This window comes from Capricornis sumatraensis, chromosome 1 (assembly GCF_032405125.1).
Source record: "Capricornis sumatraensis isolate serow.1 chromosome 1, serow.2, whole genome shotgun sequence".
NCBI lineage: Eukaryota > Metazoa > Chordata > Mammalia > Artiodactyla > Bovidae > Capricornis > Capricornis sumatraensis.
This window is the reverse complement of record NC_091069.1, coordinates 48,274,735-48,300,161: the sequence shown is the minus strand read 5'-3', so window position 1 is coordinate 48,300,161 and position 25,427 is coordinate 48,274,735.

The window sequence follows — 25,427 nt, the reverse complement described above, 5'->3', positions numbered from 1 at the left end:
ACCATCTCATATGCTGTCGCCCAATTTTCTTCTTGTACTCAACATTTCCAGCATTAGGGTCTTTACCAATGAGTCAGCTCTTCGCATCAGGTGGCCAAAGTATTGGAGCTTCAGCTTCAGGATCAGTCCTTCTAATGAATAACCAGGGTTGATTTCCTTTAGGATTGACTAGTTTGATCTCCTTACCATCAAAGGGACTCACAAGAGTCCTTTCCAGCACCACAGTTCGAAACCATCAATTCTTAGGTGCTCAGGGTCCAATTCTCACATCTATACATGACTACTGGAAAAATCATTGCTTTGACTAGATTTGTCGGTAAATTGATGTCTCTGCTCTTTAATATGCTGTCTAGATTTGTCATAGGTTTTCTTCCAAGGAGCAAGTGTCTTTTAAATTCATGGCTGCAGTCACTGTCCACAGTGATTTTGGATCTCAAGGAAATACAGTCTGTCACTGTTTCCATTTTTTCCCATCTATTTTCCATGAAGTGATGGGATCAGATGCCATGATCTTAGCTTCTTGAATGTTGAGTTTTAAACCAAGTTTCTCACTCTCCTCTTTCACCTTGATCAAGAACCTCTTTAGTTACTCTTCCCTTTTTGTCATAAGAGTGGTGTTACCTGCATATCTGAGGTTTTTTATACTTCTCCTGGCAATCTTGATTCCAACTTGAGCTTCACCCAGCCCGCATTTTGCATAATGTATTCTGCATAGAAGTTAAATAATCTGCTTAATAATATACAACCTTGATATACTCCTTTCCCAATTTGGAACCAGTCTGTTGTTCCACATCCAATTCTAACTGTTGCTTCTTGACCTGCATATAGGTGATCTAGGATTCCCTCTCTTTAAAAATTATCCACAGTTTGTTGTTATCCACACGGTCAATGGTTCTGGTGTGGTCAATGAAGCAGAAATACGTATTTTTCTGGAATTATTTTGCTTTTTCTATCATCCAACAAATATTGGCAATTTGATTTCCAGTTCCTCTGCCTTCTCATCTGGCTTGTACATCTGGAAGTTCTCTATAACATACTGTTGAAGACTAGCTTGAAGGATTTTGACCATTATCTTGCTAGCATGTGAAATGGCTGCAATTGTGTGGTAGTTTGAACATTCTTTGAGACTGCCTTTCTTTGGTATTAGAATGAAAACTGGCCTTTTCCAATCCTGTGGCCACGGCTGACTTTTCCAAATTTGATGGCATGTTAAGTGCAACAACTTTACAGCATCATCATTTAAGATTTGAAATAGCTGAGCTGGGATTCCATTGCCTCCACTAGCGTTGTTCCTACTAATACATTCTAAGGCCCTCTTGACTTCACACTCCAGGATGTCTGGCTCTAGGTGAAATGATCATATCATCATGGTTATCTAGGTTATTAACATATTTCTGTACAGTTCTTCTGTGTATTCTTGCCACTCTTCTTAATATTTTCTGCATCTGTTAGGTCCATATCTTCTCTATTATTTATTGTGCCCTGTTTGCATGAAATGTTCCTTTGGTATCTCTAATTTTCTTGAAGTGATCTCAATTGTTTTCCTCTGTTTCTCTGCATTGTTAACTAGGAAGGCTTTCTTATCTCTCCTTGCTATTCTTTGGAAATCTGCATTCTTTGGGTATATCTTTCCTTTGCCTTTTGCTTCTCTTCTTTTCATAGCTATTTGTAAAGCCTCCTCAGGCAACCATTTTGCCTTTTTGTGTTTGTTTTTCTTGGGGATGGTCTTGATCACTGCCTCCTGTGCAATGATATGATCCTCCATCTATATTCTTCTGGCACTCTATCATATCTAATCCCTTGAATCTATTTATCACTTCTGGTGGATAATCATAAAGGATTCGATTTAGGTCATACCTAAAGAGCCTAGTGGTTTTCCCTACTTTCTTCAATTTAAGTCTGAAATGTTCAATAAGGAGTTCAAGATCTGAGCCATAATTAGAATCCAGTCTTGTTTTTTTCTAACTGTATAGAGCTTCTCCATCTCTGACTGTGAAGAATAAAATCAATCTGATTTCAGTATTGACCGTATGGTTGATGTCCATGTATAGAGTTATCTCTTTTGTTGTTAGAAGAAGATGTTTGCTATGACCAGTGTCTTTTCTTGGCAAATTTCTGTTAGCCTTTGGCCTGCTTCATTTTGTACTACAAGGCCAAACATGCCTTGTATTCCAGGTATCTCTTGATTTCCACTTTTGCCTTCCAGTACCCTATGACGAAAATGATACCCTTTTTGGTGTTAGTTCTAGAAGACCTTGTTGGTCTTCATAGAACCATTCACCTTTGGTTTTAGTGGTTGGGACGTAGGATTGGGTTACTGGAAAATTGAATGGTTTGCCTTGGAAATGAACAGAGATCACTCTATCGTTTTTGAGATTGCAGGCAAGTATTGCATTTCAAACTCTTGTTGACAATGAAGGCTACTCAGTTTCTTCTAAGGGATTCTTGCCCACATTAGTAGATATAGCGGTCATCTGAATTAAGTTTATCCATTCCAGTCCATCTTAGGTCATTAATTCCTAAAATGTTGATGTTCACTCTTGCCATCTCCTGTTGACCACTTCCAATTTGCCTTGATTCATGGACCTAACATTCCAGGTTTCCTATGCAACATTGTTCTTTACAGCATCAAATTTTACTTTTAACCCTATAAATATCTACAACTGTGTGTCATTTCCACTCTGGTTCAACCTCTTCACTCCTTCTGGAGCTATTTATCTTCTCTTCTCCAGTATCATTTAGACATGCTCTGACCTGAAGGATTCATCTTTCAGTGTCATGTGTTTTTGTCTTTTCATACTGCTCATGGGGTTTTCAAGGCAAGCATGCTGAAGTGGTTTTCCATTCCCTCCGCCACTGGGTGTTTTGTCAGAACGACCCATCTGTCTTTGCTGTCTCTATATGGCATGGTTCATAGTTTCATTAAGTTACACACAGTTTTGATCCATGTGATCATTTTGGTTAGTTTTCTGTGTTTGTGATTTGCATTCTGTCTTCCCTCTAATAGATGAGGATAAGAGGCTTGTGGAAGCTTCCTGATGAGATGGGCTGGCTGTGGGGAAAACGTCTTGCTCTGGTGGGCAAGGCCATGTTCAGTAAGTATTTAACTCAATTTTCAGCTGATGGGTTGGATTGTGTTCCCTCCCTCTACTTTGGCCAAAGTAGAGTGGGCTAATAGCAACCTCTTCCAAAAGGACTTGTGCCAGCAAACATTGCCTTACAGTACTGCTGCTGTCAGTGCCTGTGGCCCTGTGGCAGGCCACTGTCAACCCACGACTCTGCTGAGGAATCCCAAATACTCACAGGCAATTCTGGCTCAGTCTCTTGTGGGATCACTGCTCCTTTTTCCTGAGTATTGTGTGCACAAGGTTATGTTTATGCCCTCTAAGAGTCTCTGTTTCCCCAGTCCTATGGAAGTTTTAAAATCAAACCCCACTGAACTTCAAAGTCAGATTCTCAGGGTATTCTCAGTCCCTTTGTCAGATGCCTATGTTGGCAAGTCTATGTGGCCTAGAACTTTTGCAACAGTGCTAAAACTTCTTTAGTGTAATTTTTCTCCAGTTTGTGAATCACCCACCTGGTGGTTCTATGGGGAGGCTAAAGGTGACCTCATTTAGGAGGACTTATGCCACATGCCATGCCTCCCAGGACTGTTGCTGTCAGAGCCCCTGTCCCCACAGCAGGCTACTGCTGATTCATGTCTCCACAGAATACACTCAAATACTCCCAGGCAGGTCTGGCTCAGTCTCTTATTGGGGGGTCACTTTCTTATTACTTGATTGTATAAAACGTGTTTGTTAACATGATATAATTTAAGGTTACATAATTAGCTAAATAATATTTGATAAATTAACTTTAGATCTTAATTTTAAACCAATGAAAATAAATTTGTCTAGATTTCATGTTGCAAAGCCATTGTAAAATTAGTACTAGGATGTTAGTGATGCAATGTCCTAAGTTAAATTTATAAACTACAAAGGGTTTTATTAATAGAAAATTTTTTCCAAGCTCAAAAGTGAAGCAGGGCATAGAAAAAAACATTGCAAGTTATTTTGTAAGACCAATAGCTTAGATACAAAATCATAATAATGACCTTACAGTAAAGAAATCTACAGTCCCATAATTTATAAGAATATGGGTTTTTAAAATACTAATACATTTAAGTAAATTTTATTGAGCAATTTTAACTAAATAAAGTAATATATCCAAAGAATTAAGTATCCTAGAATTTCAAGGATAGTTCAGTCATAGAAATCATAATAACAATTCATTTATTCAGTATATTTTTATTGAGTATGTATTAATGACCATGTGCTATAATAAGTACAAATTTACTTGCCCTCATAGGACCTGAATTTTGGATAAAGAGAGAGCAAATGATGCAAATAATAATTAATATATATAGGAAGTTAGAAAGGGAAAATATTTTCAAAGATCCCAGAGATAGGAAGAACTGGAATTATTCACATTAATAGATTCAATGAGAATAAAAGTGTGAATATTGATAGTTAAAGTTTCAGAAAATATGACATATACTTAAAAAGCACTTGGAAAATAATATACCTATCTCAAATACAGAGAACACTGGTAAAATATGAATAAAATGGTGTCTTTATCATAAAAGTATCTGTACCTTAAATTAATAACCAATAAAATATGTTATATTAATGCATATCATTTTTATCTTCTTGTTCTACTTTTTCTTACTAATTTTTAATATTTTGATTTATCCTTTATTATTTATCAGATTGAGCTCCAGCTCTTTTCTAACTGAGATAACTTTTTTCACCCTAGTTTCAATCTTCATTCATAAAATAAATATTTATTGAGAGCATACCAAATTCCAGACATAACTGGAATTATTAAGAAGCAATAAATTTATAGAAAATCAGCTTAGAGATCATGAATTGCCATTTTAAATAGGTCAGTTAGGATAAGCTCATTGAAAAAGATAGAACTACAGCAATAATTTGAATTCAAAAAAGGAATTTTCCATGAAGTGGAAAATTATGTGATATAATGAAATTGTACCACACAGGAGAATTATTTGGTACTAACATATAATGATGAGAAAATGCTTAGCATGTTTGAGGAAATGTGTAAATTGTGGTAGTGGCAAAGGGTGTGAGGGACAGAGTAGTATTAACAGAAAAGAGAGAATTCTTCTTGCACTGGTTTCTGTGTGTTATTATATAGATATTGGCTTTCACCTTGGGTGAGTTGCAAAACCATCAGGTGGTTTTAAGGGAAAGGAAAACATATTGTACATTAAAAAGATCACTCTGTTCGTCCAGGTACAGACTGATGAGGGCACTGTTGAAAACAGGGAAACAGAAATTTATTGCAAAAAACTACCTAAAAGATGATGATTGGTGGAAAGTACAACTACATTTATCATGAGTTTCTAACAGTCATATAGATATATTGTGAAGACAATCAAGGATTTCCTGTAATATTATATTTGGTTTGTTAGTGAAAAATGAGGAAATGTTAAGCTTGAGCAATTAGATTAAGAGCTGTTTTTAACTCAGAAGGGTGGTTTATGTATGGAATATGTTTGACAAAAACAAATGTTCACTTTGAATATGAAATATTGATATTTATTAGACCAAATGGAATATTGAGGAAACAGTGTATATTAATTTGGATTTAGAGAAATAAATCTGAGCCATAAACCTAAATGTGTGAGTCACTACAGTTTAGAAGGTTTTTAAAGACATCACAAAGTAGTTAAAGCAGAGAAGAAAACCAAGAACTGAATCATGGCATTCTTCAATGTTAAGAACTTTGAGATTAAAAAAAAAAAAAAAAAAAGAATAAACGTTGCCTATAGCAGAAACTAATACACACTGTAAAAAATTTGTACTCCAATAAAGAAAAAAAAAAAAATAGCACACACACACAAAGAAAGAATCAGTGTGGTAGAAACACAGCCAGGTGAGTGTGGTATATCAGAAATCAAGAGTAGAAAGGAAAGAGAGATAAACTCTGTCCAAGACTTCAAGTAATATAGTACTTAAAAATAGCCATGTTATATTGATGTAGCAAATATGAAATTACTGATGACATACACATGAACAAGGAATGGTGGAAACAAAAGCCTAATTTTAGTAAATTTAGTATAGATAAATTAGAGGAAAAGATACAATGAATAAATGTATTTCTTTCAAGGAATTTTCTGCAGATGGAGCAAAGAAATGGGATAAGTCTGGTAGAAAACTCAGGAAATTATGGAATATTATTTTTTATATAATGTTAGAGAGTTAATAATATATTTCCATTTTGAAAGAAATTATAAAGAAGGAAAATTAACAAAGCAGGAGAGAGAGAAGAATCCTTGGAACCACTTACTTAAGTAACTGAGAGGGGATGGAATCTATACACAAATGGGGATTTTGGCTACATATAGAGCACAGATGGTTCACTATAGTAACAGGTGGGAAGGTAGATATTATGGGTGCAGATGGTAGAGGGTTGGAACATGAAGTTGTGGGAGTTTGTGGACTTTTGCTTCTGATTGCTTAATTTTCTCAGTGAAATAGGAAAAGTTCATCAGCTAAGAGTGAGCATGAGAGAAGCTCTGTTGTAGGTTTCAAGATAAGAAAAGTGATAGTTATCTAGGGAAACGGTAGAATATATGGTTAGAAAAATACAATGGAATTTTTGTACAGCATTTGTATAACATTGTAAATTTTGTGCATCATTTGGAGACCATTTCATGATAACAGTCATTGTTTCAAGTGGGATTTGTCAATGCAGGGTTTTTTTGTTTTTGTTTTTTTTCCTCTACAGCACTATTTAGTTTCTGGGGTGGGTGTGATGTAGGCTGGATTATATTTAATCAGTATGATTTCATCAAGTGAGCATGATGATAGCAATCTGCAGGTGGGAAAACAGGATATTTGCAAGAAAGAGATTATTATGATTATAGAATTTAAGCTGAGGAAGTAGATCAGAGTCAGGAGGGTGAACAGGTAATAGATCACAAGTGTTTAATGGACAAGGAATTGTGGAGATTAGGTGGTAGAGGGAATGAGACGGATATATATGAGTTTGTGATCATGTGTGAAGTGAAGTGAATTGAAGTCGCTCAGTCGTGTCCGACTCTTTGCGACCCCATGAACTGTAGCCTACCAGGCTCCTCTGTCCATGGGATTTTCCAGGCAATAGTCCTGGAGTGGATTGCCATTTCCTTCTCCAGGGGATCTTCCCAACCCAGGGATCGAACCTGAGTCTCCCACATTGTAGACAGATGATTTACCGTCTGAGCCAATCATGTGTAAGATGTGTCAAATGAAATTTGAGGAATGATTTCAGTTATTTGACAAGAAAAATTGTAGGGTATGACAAAGCAATATGTACTTGAAACTGGATGATATAAAAGACCACTTTATAAAATGTGATGGGTGAAGATGGTGACATCAGGCTTGTGTACACATTGCAGCTTCTCGCTTTGGGCTTGTTGGGTGTGTTTCAGGCAGCCGGGCAGGAATTTTCCTTTAAAAATTTTTAATAAAATTTAATAAAAATGGCACTTTATCATATGATTGTCCTCAAAACTCATGACCCATATCTAGTTAACTACAAGAACATAAAATGTATTTCAGTTGAGAAACATCATATAGTAGGACACCTGATCAGGACTCCTCTCAACTGACAAAGTCATCAGAAATTGGTAGTCTGGAAAAATGTCACAGCCAAAAGGAGCCAAAGGAGACATGACAGTGAAATATAATGTACTCTGGATGGGATCCTGGTTCAGAAACACTACCTAAAAACAAAGGACATTTGAATAAGCTGTGGACTTTAGATTATAATGATAATTAACATTGGTTCATTATAGCAAGCTTATCATCCTGTGTTAATAACAGGGGATTTTAGATATAAGTGTGTATGGATATTCTGTGTATTATCTTATTTTTATGTAAATCTAAAGCTTTTCTAAATAATAAAGTTCATTAAAAAAAAATGTGATCCTAAAAATCACATTGACTGGTTGCAGTTAGAGCGCCCTACATTGGTAGTAGGTAGAATATTGGTAACCCCTGAGGTGCTCTTTTGTATAATTATTGAATGTTTTCCAAAGTTAAATACTAGATTAATGATGCAAGGAGTGCAATGGTCTCCAATATCTCAGACATTTAGAATTTAGTACAGAGCATACAATTTTAAAAGAATTGTAGAGTTGAATGCCATTTTTATTGTTCCTAATCATTTAATTTAGTCTAGCACCATTTATTAACTTTTATACAGATCTATTTCATAATCCTTCCTGACAATATCTATATCTGAGATACTCATAAGTCTAATTTTTTTTTATTTACTTCTGGTTATTCTCTGAGATTTTCATGTGTATCATTTTTTCAGAGATCTTTTGGGTGACCTGACGAGTCTGAGTTTAAGCTATATTCCTCAAGGGAAATTTTTCAATTGCTTCTCTCTAGTGGACTGAAAGACTGCTAACTAGAGAAAACTTAAAAATATTTTCTGCGGTTGAGGTCTTCAATTCAGAGATAATGAACATTCAAATCCTAAGTATACATTGGACAAGTCTGGGTTTTAAATTCTTGTGGGAAATTGCCTTTATTCTCCAGCCAGATGTATAATCAAGAAATACAATTTGGCAAGAAGGAAGATATTTTTCTAGCAAGCTCCATCCTACAATGAAAGAACTGCAGTGTCTTCAAGAATGTCAATTCTACTTTCCACATTATTGTTGGCCCATGAATTTTTGTCAACAAATATCTTCTAGGCAGCTTTTAATTCATGCAAAGTTTGCACTGGCTGGTTTTCCCTTACTGTCTTAATACCCAAGCCTGTGTGCTTGTGTTTGTGTGGAGAGACTGCACTATTTTATCCAGCATGTTTAGGAATTCAGTAGCTGGAAAATTTTTTCAGACTATATAGTCTGCTATTTTTCTGAAGTCTTTAAATTCCAGTGACATCTAGTTTTTAGTATTGTGGATGAGAAGTTGATTCTTAAGCTAATATATTTTTTCTTTTATACATAAACTCTTCTCTCTGTATAGGTTAGATATATTTCTCTTTATCATATGAGTTCATAAATTCCACCATGGTACAAGTGGATATTTTTAAAGTTAGCATATCTGACATTCAAACTTTTTAAATCTAAAAACCTAAGTTTGTAGATTTGGAGAGTTTATTCTACTATTTATTTCTTCTTTATTATTACTGTTTCTTCAAGAATAGCTTTTCATTTTGTATAATATTTTTATGCTTTCTCTTCTATTCAATAATTTTCTTCAGTAACAACTCACTTGTGGATTTCATACTTTTTAGATCAATATTTCCATTTAAATTATTTCTTCTTTAGTGTAAGGAATGTCTTCTAACCATTATCTATTTTCTCACTGCCTCCACTTGTGAAATGTGCATGCCATCTTCTAGAAGATAATTTTCTGAGACATACCCTTCTTCTGAATCCTCACAGAACAGTTTTCCTTCCTATTTTTATTCCCAGAGCCCTGACTTCTGATTTGTTATGATTATTACTTTGCTTCTTTAATTTTCCATTTTTTCTTGGTCTTACATTGCAAAGCAGCAAGTTGATAATTACAACCACAGGTCATCTTCTACTTATTAAATATTCTCTGCTGGAGATCTTCTATTCTCCAGAAATGAAAGCTTCTTTCACCTCCATGTCCTAACTGTTTCATTGTTGTTCTTTGTTTGTTTTAATACAAAAAATTAAAAAAACTGATCATCACCAAGGAAACCAGAATTGAAAGAGACACATGTACCCCAATGTTCATTGCAGCACTGTTTATAACAGCCAGGACATGGAAGCAACCTAGATGTCCATCAGCAGATGAATGGATAAGAAAGCTGTGGTACATATACACAGTGGAGTATTACTCAGCCATCAAAAAGAATACATTTGAATCAGTTCTAATAAGGTGGATGAAACTGGAGCTGATTATACAGAGTGAAGTAAGCCAGAAAGAAAAAGACCAATACAGTATACTAACACATATATATGGAATTTAGAAAGATGGTAACGATAACCCTGTATGTGAGACAGCAAAAGGGACACAGATGTATAGAACAGCCTTTTGGACTCTGTGGGAGAGGGAGAGGGTGGGATGATTTGGGAGAATGACATTAAAACATGTATAATATCATATAAGAAACAAATCACCAGTCTAGGTTCGATGAAGGGTGCAAATGCTTGGGGCTGGTGCACTGGGATGACCCGGAGGGATCGTGTGGGGAAGGAGGTGGGAGGGGGGTTTGGGATTGGGAATACGTGTACACCCATGGCAGATTCACGCTGATGTATGGCAAAACCAATACAATATTGTAAAGTAAAAAAAAAAATAAATAATACTAATAAAAAATAAAATAAAATATAAAATGATCATCAAAATTGTGTACCTTACTATGTTTGTTCCTCCCAAAGAAGTTACAAAACAGTACTTTGTTTCCTGTGTATCAACAGATTTGAGAGCAGTGCTATTTTGTAAATCAAAAGGACACATTATAAGAGTGATAAAGGAGGTTAGGTATGGAATAGGCAAAAGTAAACCAAATTCTGGCCTATATTTACAAGTCATGGAAATTCAGTTTCCTTGATAATGTTAGAGCAGGCTCCCTGAAATCTTCAATATATGTATATGCAGTGTGGGAGAGATAAATAATCCTTATTTTGTAAGCAGTCTGTTTTATGAGATGGTAGTTGAATAACTTTTTATTAATTAGCATATGGTGAGTATAGAAATTCTTCAAGGTCTTGCTATTAAATCTGTCATTTGGATAATGAGTTGAGCTTGATGCATTTTATTCTGAAAGTTTCTTTTATGTTTCTAGTATCTTGATAGTTATTTTTAATGACAATTTGGAGAGACTGCACTAGGGACCACCATTCAGATTCTCCTTTTAAGGATTTTATGATTTTATGTTTTCATGCAGATATACCTATTATTGACTTTAGAACCTAATTGCTTCATCCAGGAATTGGAAACTGTAAACTTGTTTTTATCATATTTAAACTTGTAGCTTTTAAATGTCCCTTCTATTAGAGTGAACTTTGAAATTTTTCATGGCCCATGTTTTAAAAGCTCCTACATTTTTCATATTCAGAAGCTAAATAGACTGATTTTGAAAGAAATTAATAAAAAATAAGGACTAAGTACATTTTCATGGGACATTTGGATGTTAGAGATGTTAGCTAATTTCATAGAAATTATGATCAGATATTTGTTAATGCTAAGGTAAAATTATATAATGTTTCATATTTTGGTTACTTTTCTTATCTTACAAAGTTGAAGGGAAATATCTAAAATCAGTGCACAGTGCTCAATTTTAAAACAAGATTGTTTGGTTGGTTTGTAATTTTCAAGAGTATAAGTGGTAAAAATGGTGGAACAGGGAGAGAAGACATAGATGGTGAAATGAAAAGTGTTAGTTGCTGTAAACCTCATCTACAATTTAATTTTGAATTTTACTAAAAATATTTAGTATGAATAACCTCTCTTTATTTCTCGTTCCTGTTCCCATGAAAGTTCTATTAAATCAAGTCCTTCCTAGCAGTAGAATACAATGGCAGTCTTATGTTTCTGTAGGTATATATGTACTCAAAACAAAATAGAAGCATCAGTGATGTCCTCAGAATGTGAGAATGTTGCCTAGGTACTGATCGCTGTTCTGTCAACTTTTCTATTTCTTAACAGAGGCTCACAGTTTATGCCAGCAGACTGGTTAACTGGCAGACACAATTATAAAAATTAAAAATGAAAAAATATGATAAATTGCATTTCTAGATAGCCTAAGACTAGTAAGACTGAGACTGTGTTTTGTCTTTAACTTAACTAACAAAGACAATAAATAAATAAATGCAGATATACTTTGTGCACACGCACACACACACACACACACACATACCATATTTGTTCCCCAGGGAGATTTTGAACAGAAGTTGTTTTAAATTATGTTACTTTCATTCTAAACATAGCTGTTCCCATTCCTAATCTACCACACTTACTGATTTCAAGAAAGGATTATGAAAGAAATTCATAATGATTATAAGATAGAATGAACTTAATATAAGATACCTTATGACTTAAATATTTAACTAGTAGCTAAAGTACTTCAATATTATTCCTGTAGTTTTCACAAAATTTTGGATTATCTAATGCCAAATATAACCAGCATCTTGGTTATAGGTAATAAGTGCTCTGAAAAGGAATTTTGCCATTGTCACTGGCCATCAATCTGACCAATTTGATGTTTAACTGTCTTTCTATGATCTTTTGCTCTATACCCAGCAATTTTCGAAAGTTAGTGGCCTGAAGCAATAGTTATGCAAATATATTTCATTATTGTGTGTCTTTGAAATAATGGGGAAAGTTCTACAATGGGATCTTTTAGCTCCAACACAACATTGACAAGAATCACTCAGTGGTATTTAGCTTGTGGTCTGGATTGCCAAGATGGCTTCACTGAGATGTCTGTCACCTTAGCAGAGATGGCTTGAACACTGGGCATAGCTGGGCCCTTTACTTCCCCAAATAGTCTCAGCCCTCTCATTTGGTCTCTGAAAGAGGGTAGCTAGACTTTTTACATGATGGCTAAAGGCTTTATGAACGTGAGTTCCTAGAAACCTGGGAAAAGTTTTTATGTCATAAAAACATCTTTATGACTCAGCCTCAGAAGCCACAGAGTAAAAGACATTCTAGCCACGTTACATTGGTCAAGCAAGTCTCTGAGATCAATCCATATTCAAGGCCAGGGGAATTAGACCTCACCTCTCAGTTGGAGGAGTGACAATAAATTTGAAGTCATCTTTAATAGTCTAAAACTATGTTAGATACCTCATGCTTAACTCCAAGACATCCTGAAGAAATGAATCAATAATTTTTGTTTCTAACATGTAAGTTCTTTAAAAACAATCACTGGTATTTCCTGGAAAATTACATTCGGGTGCCACTTCTAGGAATTAAAGTATACATAAAGTTAAATACACAGCCTTTTCTCTGAGGTTGAGAGCATTATCAGGCAAAACAAAGGGGATTCTAAATTATGAGACAGAGGAAGATACAGAGGAGATGAATAGAAAAGCAGTCGGTACGGTGAATCTGAAGACCAATGGAAGCACAGAGTGAAGAGGCAAATTAGGACACCATGAGATTTAGATTGGCAATAGCAGAAAATTAGATCCAAACCTACTCATCTGCTGTTTGGAAACTGTAGCCAATTCATTTTTTAAAGTAGGAATTGACTTTCTAAGCAAGACCCACAATTATAGAAGCTGGTAACAGTTAGGCTTTATACTTCATCTATTTGTTAATACTAATGTAAATTTTATTTTACATTGTTTTACTAAAACATTTAAATAAAGCCTAAAATTTTACTTAAAGGCTTAGTATATTTGAATTACAATTCATAGTGTCTTAATACTAGCAAAATTAGATTATGGCCAGAGAAGTTGATAGAGCACAATGCAGATTGCTGTTTGCAGGTCCAGTGTGGCCCCAGCATCAAGACAGAATTTGGTCATTGTATATAATGCCATGATATACAAATGTCAGAATAAAGTACATGTATGAGTCAAAAAACAAGGATCCCTGGAAGCTAACAGTGTCCAGGAAATAAGATGTTAACAAGCCTAAAAATCTTTACATGCCTTCCTTGGCTATTTGTCTATAAGTGATATTGAAGTCAAAAGAGGAGAATAAAATGAAAGTTCCTGTAACCCCTTAAGGTCATCAGTGTCCTTAATTAGACATTCTATTTTACATCCCCAAACTACTATTTCCCTGGTTATCCATACAGATCATTGAAGTGAAACAAAAATGGCCCAGAAACTTCAACTTGTTGAACTAGAGGTACAGCACATGATCAAGGCTATTCCAGATCAAGAGCAGAAGGACCTCAGCTGAATTTCCTGTCACATTTTGAGGCCATCACTGATGCTGCTTTTTGTTTAGCTTTGAGTACATGGAAGAGGAGTCTGATGGGCTACTACTCTTCATGGGGTCACAAAGAGTTGGATGCAATTGAGCATATTGACTTGACACCTGCAATACCTTTCAATTCACCAGGGCATACTGTGGAACATCTTTGTTGAAGGAGATGTAATTGGAGACACTGAAACGATCCACATTTCTAAATATATGTGTCCACTCAACTGGAATGATTAAGAGATTGTGTCAGAGGTTTACATCTGTATCTTACAAATTATTAATTTGAGTAAAATGTTTCTGTGTAAATCTTAATATTTAATTGAAACATCTACTTTGTGTCAAGTATCATATGAAGTTCAATGCACTGGATTTACTTCACATAATTAAATTCTGGTGGAGACTTCTCATTGCACCTGTCAATGAGATTGTTTTAGGGAAAACTGACTTCACTTCATTGGGTCTATCTACTTTAAACTTACTTTGATCTAAAAGACAGAGTCTTCAGTGTTTAATTAAATGCATTAAAATATTGAATGACTTGAATTTTGAAGAGGCTTGAAAATAGCATTGAATAATATAGATATTTTTAAGAAGGTTTCTTAAAGTTTAAGAAGGTTAAAAACCATCATGCAGACAAGACAGACTACAAAAGTAGAGATCTGACAAAGTATCTGTTTAATAAAATTATATAAAAATTTTCTTTGTAGATGACAGAGTTCCTTATTTTTCTTCTTTTAGAAAGATTAATTAGGATAGGAATAGTTGTCAAGAACTTGCCTTTATTATGGATATTTGAGCATATAGCTGTCTTAAATTTCTTTAGCATTTTGCTATTTTCCATGTACTGCATACTTCTTACTTAATTACATTCAAAAGAGTATTTTAAAATTTTTTGGAAATACAGTTGGTGTACAATGTTGTGTTAATTTCATGTGTATGACAAAATGAATCAATTAGACATATACAGTGATCAAAACCATCCCCAAGAAAATGAAGTGTGAAAAGGCAAAATGGCTATCTGAGGAACTCATACAAATAACTGAGAAAATAAGAGAAGTAAAAGGTAAAGACAAAAAGAAAAGGTGTGAATGCAGAGTTCCAAATAATGACAAGGAGAGATAAGAAAGCCTTACTAAGTGAACAATCCAAAGAAATAGAGGAAAGTAGGATGGGAAACACTAGAGGTCTCTTCAAGAAAATTAGAGATACCAAGGGAAAATTTCATGCAAAGATGGGCACAATAAAGGACAGAAATGATTTGGACCTAACAGAAGCAGGAGGTATTAAGAAGAGGTGGCAAGAATATACAGAAGAGCTATACAAAAAGGATATTAATGACCCAGATAATCATGATGATGTGGTCACTCACCTAGAGTCAAACATTGTGGAGTGGGAACTCAAGTGGGCCTTAGGAAGCATCACTAGAGACAAAGCTAGTGGAGGTGATGGAATTCCAGCAGTGTTACTTCAAATCCTAAAAAATAATGCTGTGAAAGTGCTGCACTCAATATGTCAACAAATTTGGAAAACTCAGCAGTGCCCACAGGACTGGAAAAGATCAGTTTTCATTTCAGTCCCAAAGAAGCAAACTGCCAAAGAATGTTCTAACTACCACACAATTGCACAATTTTCACATGCTAGCAAAGTAATGCTGAATATTTTCTAAGCCATTTTTCAACAGTACATGAATTGAGAATTTTCAGATGTTCAAGCTGGATTTAGAAAAGGCAGGGGAACAAGAATACAAATTGCCAACATCTATTGGATCATAGATAAAGCAAGAGAATTCCAGAGAAACATCTACTTCTGCTTCACTGACTATACTAAAGCCTTTGACTGGATGGATAACAACGAACTGGAAAATTCTGAAAAGGCATGAATCTCAGACCACCTTACCTGCCTTCTGAGTAACTTGAATCCAGGTTAAGAAGCAACAGTTAGAACTGGTCATGGAACAACAGACTGGTTCCAAATTGGGAAAGGAATATATCAAGATTGTATACTGTCATCCTGGTTATTTAACTTATATGCAGACTACAACATGAGAAATGCTGGGCTGGATGAAGCCCAAGCTGGAATCAAGATTGTCAGGAGAAATATCAAGAACCTCATGTATGCAGACAGAGAAGGCAATGGCAACCCACTCCTGTGTTCCTGCCTAGAGAATCCCAGAGATGGGGGAGCCTGGTGGTCGGACAAGACTGAAGCGACTTAGCAGCAGCAGCAGCAGCAGCAGCAGCAGCAGTAGATATGCAGATGACACCACCCTTATGGTAGAAAGTGAAGAACTAAAGAGCCTCTTGATGAAAGTGAAAGAGGAGAATGAAAAAGTTGGCTTAAAACTAAACATTCAAAAAACCAAGATCATGGCATCTAGCCCCATCTTTTCATGGCAAATAGATGGGAAGCAATGGAAACAGTGACAGACTTTATTTTCTTGGTCCCCAAAATCACTGCAGATAGTGACAGCTGCCACAAAATTAAAAGATGTTTTATCCCTGGAAAAAAGAACTATGACAAAACTGGTGAAAAGTGAAAGTCACTCAGTTGTGTCTGACTCTTTGCAATCCAATGGAACTATACAGTCCATGAATTCTCTAGGCCCAAATACTGGAGTGGGTAGCCTTTCCCTTTCCCAGGGGATCTTCCCAACCCAGGGATCGAACCCAGGTCTCCCACATTGCAGGCAGATTCTTTACCAGCTAAGCCACAAAGCAGAGACATTACTTTGCTTATGAAGGTCTGTATAGTCAAGCTATGGTTTTTCCAGGAATAATGTATGGATGTGAGAGCCAAAGAAGTGATGCTTTTAAACTGTGGTGTTGAAGAAGACTCTTGAGAGTCCCTTGAACTGCAAGGAGATCAAACCATCAATCTTAAAAGAAATCAGTCCTGAATATTCATTAAAAGGACTGATGCTGAAACTGATTTTCCAATAATTTGGCCACCTGATGGGAAGTGCCGGCTCATTAGAAAAGACCCTGATGCTGGGAAAGATTTAAGGCAGAAAGGGGAAGGGGAAGGGGACAACATAGGATGAAATGGCTCAATGGCATCACTGACTCAATGGACATGGGTTTGAGCAAGCTCTGGGAGGTAGTGAAGGACAGGGAAGCCTGGTGTATTGTAGTCCATGGGTTTGCAAAGAGTCTGACATGACTGAGTGACTGAACAACAACAGCTCCATACTGATTTTCATAGTGATTGTATCAACATTCCCACCAATATAATAGAGCTCACTTTTCTTCATGTCCAGTATTAATTTTTACTTTTTTTTTTTTTTTTTGGTGGCCATTCTGATGGGAGGTGAAACCTCATTGTAGTTTTGATTTGGGTTTCTCTAATAATCAGTGATGTTGAGCATATATTCATGTGCTTCTTGGCCATCTGTATTTCTCCTTTGGAGAAATTTCCATTTAGATTTTTTGCCTTTTTTAAAAATCAGGCTTATATATCTAAGCTGCATGAACTGTTTGTATATTTTGGAGATTAGTACCTTGTGGCTGCTTCACTTGTAAATATTTTTCTTATTCTCATTAACCATTTCAACAAAGAATAGAACACCTTGGAATAAACCTATGTAACAGGCTAAAGATATGTACTCAGAAAACCATAAGATACTGATAAAAGAAATAAAAAATGACACAGACAAATGAAGAGATATTCCATGTTCCTGGACTGGAAAAGTCAATATTGTGAAAATGACTATTATATTCAAAGCAATCTACAGTTGGTAGTTTTCACAGAGTAAGAACAAAAAAAAAATTTACAATTTGTGTGGAAACACAAAAAAACAGTGAATAGCCAAAGCATTCTTGAAAAAGAAAAAAAAAAAAAATGGAGCTGGAAGAATCAGGCTCCCCAACTCCAGACTATATTACATAGATTAAGTTGGATATACTTTGTCAGGGATAGGACCTTATGAGCTCACTCTCTGATAGTTATTCAAGAGTTTGCATTTAGCTGTTAATATAATAGATCTATTCATTCTGTCACTTATTTAGATAAATGGACATTGTACATGTCCGTCAGGAGAGCAGAAACTGAGTGTAGAAGATTTGAAGTGCTATGCCTGAGAATCTAATTGAAGTTGAAACCCAGCCACATAATAGATTCATTCAGATACACAGATACACTTCAAAACGTATCAGTCTAGCTCAGGTCAGAATAAAGAGCCCACTCTAGTTAGTTCAACACATGCAATAAACAGGTTCCATCCCTGGGTCTGGAAGACCCTCTGGATGAGAGGGTGGCAACCCACTCTAGTATTCTTGCCTAGAGAATCCCATGGACTAAGGAGCTTAATTTGCTACAGCCCAAAGGATTGCAAAGAGTCAGAGATGGTTTAATGACTAAGCTTGCAAGCCTGCATGCACACAATAAATGAACTAGTAACTAAAAATCTTTTAAAAGATCAATATGCAACAATAGCAACAAAAGTTAATATAATTCAACTTGACTATAGTAGTTCCTACCTTTCTGGCAATGGAAGAGCAAGAGAAAAGGGTCTTACCAAAACCTCCAATGTGAGGTTACTTAGATGAAGTTGAAACAACAGTGAGGGCTTCAAGTGGGAACTGTGTTCATGGATGGAATAACTGTTCCTGGGTGTGAGTGCAGGTGGGAGTGGGTGGAGGCCCAAATCCAGCAGAAATGTAGACAATGACATAGATTCAGCCCAAAATAGAGAGAGTGGAGTCATGAAACCCCTGTCTTCAGTCTCTCACATATCATCTAATTAAAAAAAAATATATATATATATATGGAAAGGTGCCAGGTAAATGTTATTTACAACAATATGGTGAAGCATAATAGCATATTAAAAAGCAGAGACAACTTTGCCAACAAAGGTCTATCTAGTAAAAGTTATGGTTTTTCCAGTAGTCACGTATGGATATGAGAGTTGGACTATAAAGAAAGCTGAGCACTGAAGAATTGATGCTTTTGAACTGTGGTGTTGGAGAAGACTCTTGAGAGTTCCTTGGACAGCAAGGAAGATCCAACCAGTCAATCCTAAAGGAAATCAATCCTGAATATTCATTGGAAGGACTAATGCTGAAGCCTAAACACTTTGGCCACCTGATGCGAAGAATTTACTCATTGGAAAAGATCCTGATACTGGGAAAGATTGAAGGCAGGAAGAGAAGGGAACAACAGAGAATGAGACGGTTAGATGACATCAACAACTCAATGGACATGAGTTTGAGTAAGCTCTGGGAGTTGGTGATGCACAGGGAAGCCTGGCGTGCTGCAGTCCATGAGGTCACAAAGAGTCAGACACGACTGAGTGACTGAACTGATGGTGAAGAATAGAGGAAGTACAGTAAGTAGATGTGACAGCAATGGACGCAGAAAAGGGTATATACTGCATGCAATCTAAGAATTGTGGTTCTTGTGTAGTAAGTATTCACTGGCTAGAATTTTAAGGTTTATGTGCAGAAATTCTTTAAATGGTGTTTTGGATAATCTGTTAATCTTGCTTGTTTGAATTACATTTCTACTTTATATAAACAGAAAGGATTTTTTTGCTCTATGAATTGCTGCATCTTTAGGAGATAACCATGTAGCTAAAGTCTGGTTTAGTCAGTTAGCTGTAATTTGGAAATTTAATCATCAGTTCATCAGTGGATGATTGGAAGTTCCACATAGGATATCAAGAAGTTATAGCCTTTGGATCACCTTACACTATCTTCCTAAAAAACTATGACAATAACAAGAAAAGGGAGAGAGAAAAAATGAGAGGGGCTAAATAAGTTCACAGACTAGGATTGGAATGTGATAAACTACTAAAAATAAAATGAGAAGACTATCCAAAGCTAAAATCTGGGATACTAATACCAGATAATGCCAGAGTAGGACCATGATATTGACATGCTGGCAAGGAAGGAAGGGGGACTTTGAAAGGGGCCTAAGATATAAAATGAAAGGCTATATCTGAAGTTATGTTAATTGTATTGATTAAAGAAGCAACTCTCTTTTCACATCAAGAAAGTGTTAAAGTGAAGGGAAAGAAAGGCACTACCATATATTGTTTATTACTTGTGTTTTCTCTCTGTAACTAAGGCCATGCCAGAGGATATACTTCCCTCTCCACTCTGTTTTTACAGTATTTGGAAACTGCAAAATACATTTTAGTCCATTTTAGTAAATCAACAATTTATATAAATAAATCAATTTATTCTAATTGTTTTATGATAACGAATTTGTCATTCTCTCTTCAAATAAGGACATAGAAACTAATACTTTATTTCTCTGCACATATAACATTCAGATCTTTCAGTTCAATCATAATCTTCTCTCCTGAAACCTATGATATAGTCATGGAGTCTTCATCCACTAGGGAAGGCTAGTATTGTGCTTTTCAAAGTTGTTCTCTGAATGTCTAGATGTTACCATAAGCCAATTCCCACTCCAATATTTATTTAATTGATCTGTTTGGATCCAGTGATGCATGGCATTTAAATTATGGCATGTGAAATTGAGAGCTGGAGAAAATGAGTTTGGAAAGGGCATTGGAATGATACAAAAATACTTTTATCTAGAAGAAAAAAGAAACTCTGTTTCAAGTTATCCTCAGTTAAACTTTACATCTTGGAAAAAGAGTAACGTAATGGCAACTTCAGATCAGTATAGATTCAGAAAAGAAAGGCATAGAAATAGCAGGAAGTTACATTCAAATGGTGATCCATCAGTCCTCAGTTAGTTATATCCATCAGTAAGTTATTTATAACACAAAAATGTTGGGTTAAGATGAACATCAACAAAAAACCACACAATTAGGTACTCAAAAAAAAAAGGTGTTAAAAAATGAAAAAAATATATGATATAATACAGGTCTACGTGTCACTATTATTAAAGATTTTATAGTCATTCTAAGCTAATTTCATTCTTTTAACTATTATAGTGAAAGTGAAAGCCGCTCACTGGTGTCCGATTCTTTGTGGCCCCATGGACTATACAGTCCTAGGAATTCTCCAGGCCAGAATACTGGAGTGGGTAGCCTTTTGCTTCTCCAGGAGATCTTCCCAACCCACGGATCGAACCCGGGTTTCCCGCATTGCAGGAAGTTTCTCTACCAGCTGAGCCACAAGGGAAGCCCTTATAGTAACACATCAATTCATTTCACTGGGCCATGCCACTACCAACAACAGACTCACTTTGTCCAAATCCCTTCTCATTCAAACCTGGAGTTGCTACATAAAGGAGAGGTTTTTTGTTTAATTATTTTATTTTGTTTCAATTGATTTTTTTTAAGGAGAAGAGAAAATTTGAGGTCACTATTCTAGATTTTCATCTGCAATGAAAATTTGATTTAAAGAAAATATTCTTTACATCATACATTTCCATTTTAAACTTTAAAAAAAAAATAGCAAAGACAGTCTAAGTGGCCTACAGTAGATCATTTTGGGGGCATATGTTTTGGAGAAAGTATGTTGGCTGACATAATCTATCAACTTTGAGCAGCTTTTTTTTGTAAGCACTATTTGAAAGTCATCTCAAAGATGAAATTCATAGTTTAAATCTACATTTTATGTCCCATAATAAATTTTTCACAAGTGAAAATGAGACCAGGTAAAGAGAATAGAAAAGTCTGAGGATAAAAGTTTTTAATCTTAGGAGAGTTAGAGTTAAAATGAGTTAGTGAGAGACAGCCTTTAAAAATTGTGTTCAGTTCTGTGCAAAGTACTATAATGACAATGTAATGACTTAGCATGAATTCCAAAGAGAGTAAATGGGAGAATAAAGATACTAAACATCATGTCATATGCAAGTTTTTAAATAACCAGGCCATATATATTCCAGAATAAGTAAATAAGTTGACACAGGAAATATTCCTTCAAATATTTGAGATGTCCTGTAAGAAAGGACATATGGATGCCAGATTTCACATCAATGATAAGAGAATTAGGTTTCAGAATAGAATTGTTGCTCAATAGCAAGAGGGAAGACCTGTATCTCAACAAAAGCTAACAAAAATTATAATGAATTTTATTAATTGCATAGAATGAATATAAACAAATAATACTATATTTGAGTGTGTATAAAGCAAAAGATAATAACTAATACTGGGTAGAATTTCTTCATCTCAGTTTCTATGATATGGTGAAATGACATAACCAAAGATATTGACTTTTTTTTAAGATTAATTGACCACACTAAAGTCTTTGACTGTGTGGATTACAACAAACTGTGGAAAATTCCTAAAGAGGTAGAATACCACACCACCTTGTCTATCTCCTGAAAAGCAACAGCTAGAACCAGACTAGGAAAAATAGACTGGTTCAAAACTGGGAAGGTAGTATATCAAGGCTGTATATTATATGCAGAGTACATGTTGCAAAATTCAGGCTAGATGAATCACAGACTGGGATTAAGATTTCTGGAAGAAATATCAACAACCTCAGATATGCAGAGGATACCACTCTAATGTCAGAAAGTGAAGACGAACTAAAGAGTCTCTTGATGAGGGTAAAAGAGGAGAGTGAAAAAGCTGCCTTAAAACTCAACATTCAAAAAACAAAGATCATGGCATCCAGTCCCATGACTTCCTGGCAAGTAGATGGGAGAAAAATGCAGACAGAGACAGACTGTATTTTCTTGGGCTCCAAAATCACTGCAGATGGTGACTACAGCCACGAAATTAAAAGATGCTTGCTCCTTGGAAGAAAAGCTATGACAAATCTAGACAATGTATTAAGAAGCAGAGACATCACTTTGCCAACAAAGGTCCAATTGTCAAGCCATGGTTTTTCCAGTAGTCATGTATGGATGTGAGAGCTGGACCATAAAGAAGGTTGAGTGCCAAAGAACGGATGCCTTTGAATTGTGCTGGAGAAGACTCTGGAGAGTCCCTTAGACAGCAAGGAGATTAAGCCAGTCAATCCTAAAGGAAATCAACACTGAATATTCATTGGAAGGACTGAAGCTAAAGTTGAAGCTCCAATGCTTTGACCACTTGATGCGAATAGCCAACTCACTGGAAAAGACCTGGATGTTTGTAAAGCTTGAAAACATAAGGCAATAGAGGATGAGATGGTTACGAAGCATCACTGACTCAATGGATATGAATCAACCAAACTCTGGGAGATAGTGATGGACAGGAAAGCCTGGCATGCTGCAATCTGTGGGGTTGCAAAGAGTCAGACATGACTTAGTGACACAATAACAACAATAACAAAAAGATGGGGTAGAAAATTTTTACCACAAATGCTGTGCCAGATAGCTACAGAAATGATTTTCAAATTGTGGGCTGTAATCTATTACTAGACTTGACCAATTTAGGGAGTCAGATGAATAAAATGGAATAGGTAAAATATGGGAAATTTCAATTGAAAAGGATAAATACTCTTTAGTACAATCTGTGTGTGTGTGTGTACTCTGTAATGGCATAAAGTCTATTTTCTACTGTGGAACATGTTCAAAAACTTTTGAAAATCACTTTCTTGGATCATGTCTCCATATGTAACTTGCACAAATTTGATTAAATTGAAAAATGATGCAGTAGGAATATTCTTGTGAACAAGTGGTAAATTACTTGACTTTTTGTCAATGAATTAATTTGAATTTTCTTATTTTATTTACTCTCTACATTGTTTTATATTAGTAGTCTTCTCCCATAGTGTTTCCCCCTTGAAAGTGACTTCAATGTTTTTGAGATTTGATTGAGATATCCTTTGAAACATAGAAGTGCTTGTGGAATAAAATTTCATGCAGCTATATTTAAACCCTTGGGTTAAATGCTCAGATAATTTAGAGTTTTAATCAGAACTAAGTTGAGACAAGTTAGTGAGAGAATGAGCTTTAGAACAAGGCATACCTGGGTTCAAATAGTAACACTTAGCAGATTTTATTTAACCTTGGACAAATTACTTCACTTTTCTTCTCCTGTATATATACATATGTGTGTGTATGTTTTCATAAAGTTCAATTTCTATGTCATGTCCCTCTACTGCTAACTAACTTCATTAGTGGCATTTAGATCACAGAGAGCACCAGTACCTTTGCTCTTTTTAGTGGAACTTTCAGTAAAAATGTTAAAAAGAAAGGAAAGAAAGAAGGAATAAAATAAATGGAGTCAAATTCTCTTCCTCAGTGTAATGTGTAGGATTATATTATCTTTATTTTTGGGGCTCCAAAATCACTGCAGATGGTGATTGCAGCCATAGCCATGAAATTAAAAGACTCTTACTCCTTGGAAGAAAAGTTATGACCAACCTAGATAGCATATTCAAAAGCAGAGACATTACTTTGCCAACTAAGGTCAGTCTAGTCAAGGCTATGGTTTTTCCAGGAGTCAAGTATAGATGTGAGAGTTGGACTGTGAAGAAGGCTGAGCACCGAAGAATTGAAGCTTTTGAACTGTGGTGTTGGAGAAGACTCTTGAGAGACCCTTGGACTGCAAGGAGATCCAACCAGTCCATTCTGAAGGAAATCAACCCTGGGATTTCTTTGGAAGGAATGATGCTGAAGCTGAAACTCCAGTACTTTGGCCACCTCATGCGAAGAATTGACTCATTGGAAAAGACTCTGATGCTGGAAGGAATTGGGGTCAGGAGGAGACGGGGATGACTGAGGATGAGATGGCTGGATGGCATCACTGACTTGATGGATGCGAGTCTGAGTGAACTCCGGGAGTTGGTGATGGACAGGGAGGCCTGACTCATGGGGTTGCAAAGAGTCAGACACGACTGAGCGACTGAACTGAACTGAACTGATACAATCTGCCATTGAGATTATTCCAATCTATTTGTGAAATCCTTTTCTTAACATGGGCGTTTGAAGCCAGAATAAGGTTAGGAAGGAAGAAAACAAACAAGGAGAATTTTTCCTGAGAGAAAAAATTGATGGGATTTTTGACAAGAATGTTACTACAGCACATCAAGATAGGACCATAGCTATGATATTCAGACAGAAGTATCATGTAAGAATTGAGTATTATTTTGGCTAATGACAACTATGTTGTGTGTCCTCAGATATCCTGTATTTAGTTTCAGATGGCACTAAGTAGTGCAGGTTTAGAAATTTAGTGCTCTGTGTTTTATAAGGAGCCTTAAAGACAGCCCTCCAAGCTATCAACCAAGACTCACAAAAGAAATACTGTTTTACAATGAGATTTACAGACCCTAGATATAAGTCTAACTACTACAATTTGTTTGTAACAGAGCAGCTTGAATTAACATGTACATACATTCACACCATATATGTATATGTGATTATATTCGATAATCTCTTGGTGCTGCTACTGCTAAGTCACTTCAGTCGTGTCCAACTCTGTGTGACCCCTTAGACGGCAGCCCACCAGGCTCTGCCATCCCTGTGATTCTCCAGGCAAGAACACTGGAGTGGGTTGCCATTTCCTTCTCCAATGCATGAAAGTGAAAAGTGAGAGTGAATTCGCTCAGTCGTGTCCGACTCTTAGCGAACCCATGGACTGCAGCCCACCAGGCTCCTCCATCCGTGGGATTTTCCAGGCAAGAGTACTGGGGTGGGGTGCCATTGCCTTCT